General features: G+C 53.3%; 1 long non-coding RNA gene across 1 annotated transcript; it reads left to right on the top strand.

The window, feature by feature from the left end:
• Positions 1-766: 766 nt before the first annotated feature.
• LOC121008684 lies at positions 767-7,051 on the top strand. Its single transcript, XR_005780621.1, has 3 exons — positions 767-1,123; positions 5,083-5,092; positions 7,039-7,051. It is a non-coding gene; the product is annotated as an uncharacterized LOC121008684 (long non-coding RNA).
• Positions 7,052-8,264: the final 1,213 nt, after the last annotated feature.

Raw genomic sequence — 8,264 nt, forward strand, 5'->3', positions numbered from 1 at the left:
ACAAAAAGACCAGAAATCTTTCGCCAACCGAGCCAAGGTAGCCGAGCGCGTACCTCCCAACCGGTTGATGTAGCGCACCGCGGACACATTGTCCATCCGCAAACGAATGCACGCCTGAGCCATCCCGTTGGTGAAACTCCGAATTGCAAAGGAAGCGGCAAGAAGTTCCAACGCGTTGATATGAAGTCGTGCCTCCTCTGTGGACCATCGGCCGCCCGTGGAGATCCCGTTGCAGTGGGCACCCCAGCCGTGAAGACTGGCATCCGACTCGACAGTGAACTCGGGTTGTAAACCGAATATCGCCCTGCCGTTCCACGCTTCCAGGTTGTCGATCCACCACGCGATCTCTTCCCGCAATTCCAGGTCCAGGGTCAGAGTGTCTGCGAACGCAGCGCCAGAGCGAAGGTGCGCTATCTTCAAGCGCTGAAGGGCCCTGTAGTGTAGAGGGGCTGGAAACACCGCTTGGATCGAAGAGGCGAGGAGGCCGATGATCCTGGCCAGATGGCGTAGGGACAACCGAGGCATAGTCAGGGTATGTCTGAGTTCCTTGCGTATGGCACGCAGCTTCGTCGCGGGTAGAGAGAGTGATTCCGACACCGAATCTACGGTAAAGCCCAAAAACTCCATCCTCTGCGATGGTACCAAGCACGACTTCTCGTGGTTGACGAGAAAACCGAGACGGGATAGAAAGTCCGTCGTCCAGCGGAGATGTATCAGCAGAGTCGAGGCCGACTGATGCATGACAAGAATGTCGTCCAGGTATATTATGAGGCGGACCCCACGACTGCGGAGCCAGGCCACAACCGGACGCATTCGTTTCGTGAAACACCGCGGTGCTGAGGAAAGGCCGAAAGGGAGACAAGAGAACCGCCAGATCTCTCCCTTCCACAGGAAACGCAGCAAGTCCCTGGAGGGGGCGGACATGGGGACTGTCAAGTAAGCGTCCTGGAGGTCTAGTTTTACAAACCAATCGCTCGGCATAAGGAGATCTCGGAGTAGATGGATGCCCTCCATCTTGAAGTGGCGATAGCGGACAATCGCATTCAGAGCCCGCAAATTGATAACTGGGCGCATCTGACCCCCTTTCTTCTGGACCAGAAAGATAGAGCTGACGACCCCTTTCGTGTATGGCGGGGCCCTCTCGATCGCCCGCTTGTGGTAGAGGGAAGTGAGTTCTAGGTCTACCAGCGCGGTGTCGGGGCGAGACAGCAGGGAGGTGGGAGGGGGTGGAATCTGGTCCGGCGACCCCACGAGCTCCACGTGGAAGCCTCCTATAGTGGTTAGAATCCAAGGGTCGGATGTTATTGCCGCCCAAGCAGGGGAAAAATGAAGGAGTCTGCCCCCTATGCAATGATCCAAAGAAGCCCCCATTGGGGGAGGACTTACCGAAAGGACGTCAAGAAGACTGATTCCCTCTGTAGGATCTGCCACGCCATTGTCCACCTCTGGCAGGGAAGAAAGGGGATGGATACCTCTGTTCCTGGAAGGCGGGGCGTTGATGGAAGGAGCCTCTGCCCGCGTTGCGGGCTTGAAAATTGGAACGGCCGGACAGGCGGCCCCTACTACTGCCGACCCTGGTGGAGACCCGTCCCTGGAATACTCTCCTAATTGAAGATTGGGCCTTATCTAGGGCAGTAAATGCTCCCACAAACCGGCTCAAATCCTTGATAAAGGAGTCGCCAAAAAGATGACCCTGGGCATCTGCGCCTGCTTCAGTCAGGGCCAGGTTGGCCAATTTCGGATCTATTTTAAATAGAATTGCCTTTCTCCTCTCGATTGCTAGAGAGGAGTTGGCATTGCCAGCGATGCAGATCGCTCGCTGGATCCAGCCTCTCATTTCCTCTGGGTCAATAGGGGACCCCTCAGATCTGGCATTCTCAGCCATCTCAAACAATTTGGCCAGAGGACGAAATACATCCAGGAGCTTGTCCTGACAGCTACGCAGAGCTGAGTCTAACCCCTTACGGGGATTCCAGCCGGACTTGGCAAGAAATTGTGTGACCTTAGGATCAACCACAGGGGTGTCACATACCTTATTAGGTACAATGAGTCTAGGGCATTCCGCCTTCATCTTATTGCGCACCTCCTTGCTAAGGGGGCGGCGGACCCAGTACTCCAGGTATTTGCCAACATGGTCTGTCAGCAGCCACTCCGCTGATCTGGGATGGTGGAGGGCGTTAGGGTCAAACATGGGATCTCCCAAAGAGTCAACCAGGGAAGAAGCCGGAGTAACCAAAGCAGAGGAATCCTTCACTTGAGAAGTGGAAGGAGTGGGGCAGTGGGGGGCACTGGGCCCCGAATGCGTTTCTTCCTCAGAATCAGCACTAGCCTCAGCAAAAGCCTCCTCATCTGACCCGTTCTCGGCGTCAGAATCGCTTAATTGTTGCACTCTAGCGCATTTCCAAGGCCGCGCCCGTTCTGCCTGGCGCGGAAAGGCTCTCTTACGCGATCTATGCGCGTGTTCAAGGGTGGCCGGAGGCGCACCAGTCAATTGTTCCTGTGACACAGGACTATTCATAGGAGGTTGCTGAGCTGAGGGGACCGCAGGCTGCACAGACCCTGAAACAGGGTGACCAGCCAGTGCCTGTGCTATCGTCTGAGACAGCACAGAGGACATGGAGTCCATAGCAGCAGTGATTGCGGCCGAGACAGAGCGCTGCAGCACTACTGCCTGGATGTCAACCCCAATATGGGCCTCCCTCCCAGGGGATGAAGGTGCAGAGGCCTCAGGGGTAGGATCGGATAGAGGCATGATAGAAAATACGAATCAATCCCTATATATATATGCCTGATGGTAGATACTGGCTACACTGGGCTAAGGTGGGAATATAGGAGAACCAAATAGACCGGGGAGAGGCTATATAGCAGGGCAAACAGCGTAGGGAAGGTAAACAGGGTTAGTCACCCGATGTAGAGGAGCGCCGGAGCAGGCGACTGTATCGCAGGACGGATGCGGCGAAACAGGAAACGCCGCCGAAGTCACGCGAGACCCGGCGGGAAGAAAGCAGAAGAAACTAAAATGGCCGCCGAAATCCCGCGAGAACAAGCGGGAGACGGCCAATGGAGCACCAATATGGCCGCCGGGATCTCGCGAGATCACACGGCCATAGGAAAAGACCGAGGAGAGCGCGGGAAGCGCTGCGCCGATGGAGGTAAGATGGAACCTGCAATAGAACACTATAATGGTGCACAGTGAAACCGCTAGAAGCGGAACCTATGGGGAGGAAAAACGGACCCAATAACGTTAGGAAAATGAAAACAGCAAAGCGATGGGCGCAGGGAACTAGTCCCAAGCAAAGCGCAGTATGATAAACGCTAGCAGAAGCGTGGGATAACAGCAAGTGACCAATAAACAGCAATACAAATAGAATGCAAAATATAGACACAGGAGCTGCCAAAATGAGTACTTATCTTGGTGGCAGCAGCAAAGAAAGAGGAGGATCTATAGGAGGAGCCGTCTGTTATATGGACTGTGAGGGGAGGGTGATGTTACTATGGTTACGTTATGTTATGTAAACTTTTCTTTGCTGCTATTGGTGGACAGTAAAGAAGGAGATAGCAATAGGAGCCTCCGTGTCTTGCTGTAAAACTCAGGATCAGTACAGGATAAGTAATGTAATGTATATACACAGTGACTGCACCAGCAGAATAGTGAGTGCAGCTCTGGAGTATAATACAGGATGTAACTCAGGATCAGTACAGGATAAGTAATGTATGTGCACAGTGACTGTACCAGCAGAATAGTGAGTGCAGCTCTGGAGTATAATACCGGATATAACTTAATGATTTTCCTATTTCATGACGTAAAGTCATAGTTTTATTAAAGACACGGAGGCGAGTATTGCTTACTCCTTCTTTACTTCCACCAATAGCAGCAAAGGAGAAATTAACATAATCAAAACAATAAAGGACCCTCCCCTAACAGATCCTATAATAAGCAGTGTCCTCTTTATATCTTCCTCTTTCTTTGAATCCACGACACCAACCGCCAAACCATAACCGAAAACGAACCGAACTGGAACTGGTTCCGACACCGACCATTCTTGTCCCTCCAACTGAAGAACTCAAGCCAACATGGCTAACATCTCAGGAAACCTGGAACAATACGGAATTCCATCTGCCAAGGACTTCTCAACCTGAAACAGAATAAATAATATAGCCAGTGTAAACACATGGGTACAAATACGCAATCTCGACCCTATAACGGGCGTACATTAAAAAGGTCGCTGAAACGGAACTATAATAAACCTTAACTGTAAAATGTAATAAATAATAACTGATACAGTGTAATAGTCAATAATAATACCATAGCAGTAATAATAATAGGGGGGGCAGGAGAAACCTAGGGCGGGCAATACTCGCCTCCGTGTCTTTAATAAAACTATGACTTTACGTCATGAAATAGGAAAATCATTAAGTTTTACAGCAAGACACGGAGGCTTCGTATTGCAAGTTCAAAGCTGCTCAATAATAGCTGAAAACACATGAGGGGGAGGACGGAAATAAACCTCTGTGAACGTCCTGGCCCTAGACCAGTCAGCCAGACGCAGAATGTCCTCCAAACGAGCCCCCGAAACTGCCAGGGCAGTAGCAGCCGCGCCCCTGGCCGAGTGAGCGGTAAAGATCGTCGTATCAATCCCGGAAAGGGACATGACCCACTTCATCCAACGCGCCAAAGTGGGACTGGTCAACGGGCCAAAGGGATGGCGAATAGAGAGGAAAAGCTGCGGAATGTCCGCAGAACGGTGAGACCGAGTGCGCAACTCATATTCCCGTAGACAAGCTACAGGACAGAGCGCCGGAGAAGACGGAAAACTGGGATAGGACACAGACCGAATATTGGTCTTGGTACGCCGCGTGATGTTAAAAGTAACACCCTCGGGAGTAAAGGATCTGGCATCATGATCCAGAGCCCTGACATCAGAGACCCTCTTACAGGAAATCAGACAAAAAAGGGTCAGCAATTTGGCCGACAGTTGACGGAGGGAAAGAGCCGCGTTGTCGGGCCAGGAAGAGAGGAAAGAAAGGACCAGGGAAACATCCCACGTAGTGGTGAAACGTGGCTGAGGAGGCCGAGCCAAGCGTGAGCCACGTAAAAGTCAAGACACCAAAGGGTGCTGACCCGCAGGAAATCCATCAAATCCCTGATGAGTCGAGGAAATCGCAGAACGGAACAAATTGATGGTCCGATAAGCTTTCCCTGCTTCAAAAAGAAATGTCAGGAATTGCAATAAATGGGTTAGAGACGCCGAAACGGGATCCATGTCCCGTTCCATGCACCAGCTAACCCAAGATCCCCAAGCTGCCCGGTAAGATTTTCGGGTGCCGGGAGCCCAAGCGTTGTCCAGGAGGCGTCTAGTTGCCTCCGAAATTCCCTCGACCTCTCCTGGAGTCCTGAGATTCGGCACGCAAGAAGTTGAAGGGAGCCTTCGACCAGCAGGGGATGTGGGGCGCCCAGAGGGTCCTGGAGGAGATCCGTCCGCGTCGGGAGTAGGAGAGGTACATCGACTAGGAGTTCTAGGAGGATCGGGTACCAGGCTTGAGATCCCCAGAAGGGAACCACCACCACCAGTTCCGCCACCTGACGCCGAGTCTGTAGCAACATCCTCGGAATCATGGCAAACGGTGGAAACGCGTAATGTAGGGCTGCAGACCAGTCCTGTAAAAACGCATCCACCGCTTCTGCTTCCGGGTCCGGCCGCCAGCTGAAGAACCTGGGCAGGTGAGTATTGAGCCGGGAGGCAAAAAGGTCTATGGAGCAAGGACCCCAGATGTCCGAGATTGTGGAGAACATTTCCGGATTCAGCCTCCAGTCGCTGCCGTCCGTGAAGCACCGGGAACTCCGATCCGCTTTGTAGTTGTGAAGACCCGGCAGGTACTCCGCTTGAATCATGATGTCCCTGGACAGACAGTAGGACCAGAACTCCTTCGCCAGTCGGGCTAAGGTGGCCGATTGAGTGCCGCCTAGGTGATTGACGTATCGGACCGCCGACACATTGTCCATGCGTAGACGGATGCATGCATGAGCTATGCCCTTGGTAAAACTCCTGATGGCAAACGAACCCGCTAGAAGTTCCAGAGCGTTGATGTGAAGATGGGTCTCGGACTCCGACCATCGACCCCCAGTGGAGATACCCTCGCAGTGGGCACCCCAGCCTTGGAGACTCGCGTCCGACTCTATCGTGAATTCCGGTTGGAATCCGAAGATTGCTCTGCCGTTCCAGGCTTCCAAGTTGCTTAACCACCAACGAAGTTCCTCCTGAGCTTCCTGATCCAGAATCACCGCGTCTGCAAACGAGGCCCCGGCACGGAGGTGGGCGATCTTCAGGCGCTGTAAAGCCCGATAATGGAGTGGAGCGGGGAAGACTGCCTGGATAGAGGAGGCTAATAGCCCAATGATGCGAGCCAGGTGGCGTAGAGATAGGGAGGGAGTTGAGAGAGCGTGTCTCAACTCCTTGCGTATCGTCCGCAATTTCTCTGCAGGAAGACTGAGAGATTCCGCGACAGAGTCCACCGTGAAGCCCAGAAACTCCATACGTCGAGTCGGTGTGAGGCAGGATTTCTCGAGATTGAGTAGAAAACCCAGATCCGTCAGAAGATCCGAGGTTCACTGGAGGTGTTGTAGCAGAGACGACTGGCATTGGTGCATAATGAGGATGTCGTCCAGGTATATGACAAGACGAACCCCACGACTCCGCAGCCAGGCCATGACTGGGCGCAGTAACTTGGTGAAGCACCAAGGCGCTGAGGAAAGGCCGAACGGGAGGCAAGTGAAGCGCCACACTTCGCCCTTCCACAGGAAGCGAAGAAGATCCCTGAAGGAGGAGGCAATCGGGACCGTCAGATAGGCATCTTTGAGGTCCAGTTTCACCATCCAGTCCCCCGGAATCAGCAAGTCCCGAAGGAGGTGAATCCCCTCCATCTTGAAGTGGCGGTAGCGCACCACAGAGTTCAGGGCCCAGAGATTTATGACTGGACGAAATTGTCCCCCTTTTTTCTGCACTAGAAAAATGTGGCTGAGAACGCCCCTTTGGGTAGGAGGGGCCCTTTCTATCGCATCTTTGTGCAAGAGGGAAAAAAAGTTCTACATCCACTAGCTCCCTGTCCGGTAGTGCCAGGGGAGGGGGAGAAAGGACGAGATCTGGCGAACCCGTAAGTTCTATGTGGAACCCCTGCACAGTGTTCAGCACCATGGGTCTGATGTAATGCTGGACCAAACGTGGGAACATAGACGGAGTCTGCCCCTTACACAAGGAGTGAAAGAAGTCCCCACTGGGGAAAGACTTGCCGAAAGATTTTCTGTAGTTCGGATTCCCTCTAACCGACCTGGAACGCCATTGGCCGCCTCTGGCCGGGAAGAACGAGGGAGGATTCCTTTGGTCCTGGAAAGGAGGTCTCTGGTTGAAGGAGCCTCTGCCCGAGCTGCGGGCTTGATAACTGGAGCGGCCGGACAGACGGCCCCTACTACTGCCGGCCCTAGTGGAGACCCGTCCCTGAAATACCCTTTTCATGGAGGACTGGGCCTTGTCCAATGCGGTGAATGCTCCTACGTACCTGCTGAGGTCCTTGATGAAGGAATCCCCGAACAGTTGACCCTGAGCATCCTTCCCTGTCTCAGTGAGTGCCAGGTTGGCCAATTTCGGGTGAATTTTAAAAAGAATGGCTTTACGCCTTTCAATGGACAGGGAGGAGTTGGTGCTGCCCGCAATGCAAATGGCTCTTTGTATCCAGCCAGTAAGCTCCTCCGGATCAATCGGAGAGCCGTCCACTCTGGCCGATTCGGCCATCTCAAAGATTTTGGCAAGAGGGCCAAAAATGTCGAGGAGCTTGTCCTGACAACTTTTTAATGCGGAATCAAGCCCTTTGCGGGGGTTCCAGCCAGTTTTCGCCAAAAACTGTGTCATTTTCTGATCTACAGATGGCGTTTCACAGACCTTGTTGGGGATCAATGGTCTGGGGCATTCTGCACGGAGCTTGCTGCGCGCCTCTTTGCTGAGAGGACGACGCACCCAGTGCTCCAGGTAGTCGCTCACATGAGCTACCGGCATCCACTCCGCCGACCTAGGGTGGTGGAGGGAATCAGGGTCAAACAGTGGGTTGCCAGAAGGATCCACCAGGGAAGAAGCCGTGTTAGGAGCAGTGGCGGATGCGCCCACGGACCCAGATGTGGAAGGCCTAGGGCCTGAGGTACCTGGAAACTCAGGTTCCATCTCCAAATCCCCATCAGAATGGTCACTTGCCTCCGCATAAGCCTCCATATCAGA

This window comes from Bufo bufo, chromosome 7, assembly GCF_905171765.1.
Source record: "Bufo bufo chromosome 7, aBufBuf1.1, whole genome shotgun sequence".
NCBI classification, from domain to species: domain Eukaryota; kingdom Metazoa; phylum Chordata; class Amphibia; order Anura; family Bufonidae; genus Bufo; species Bufo bufo.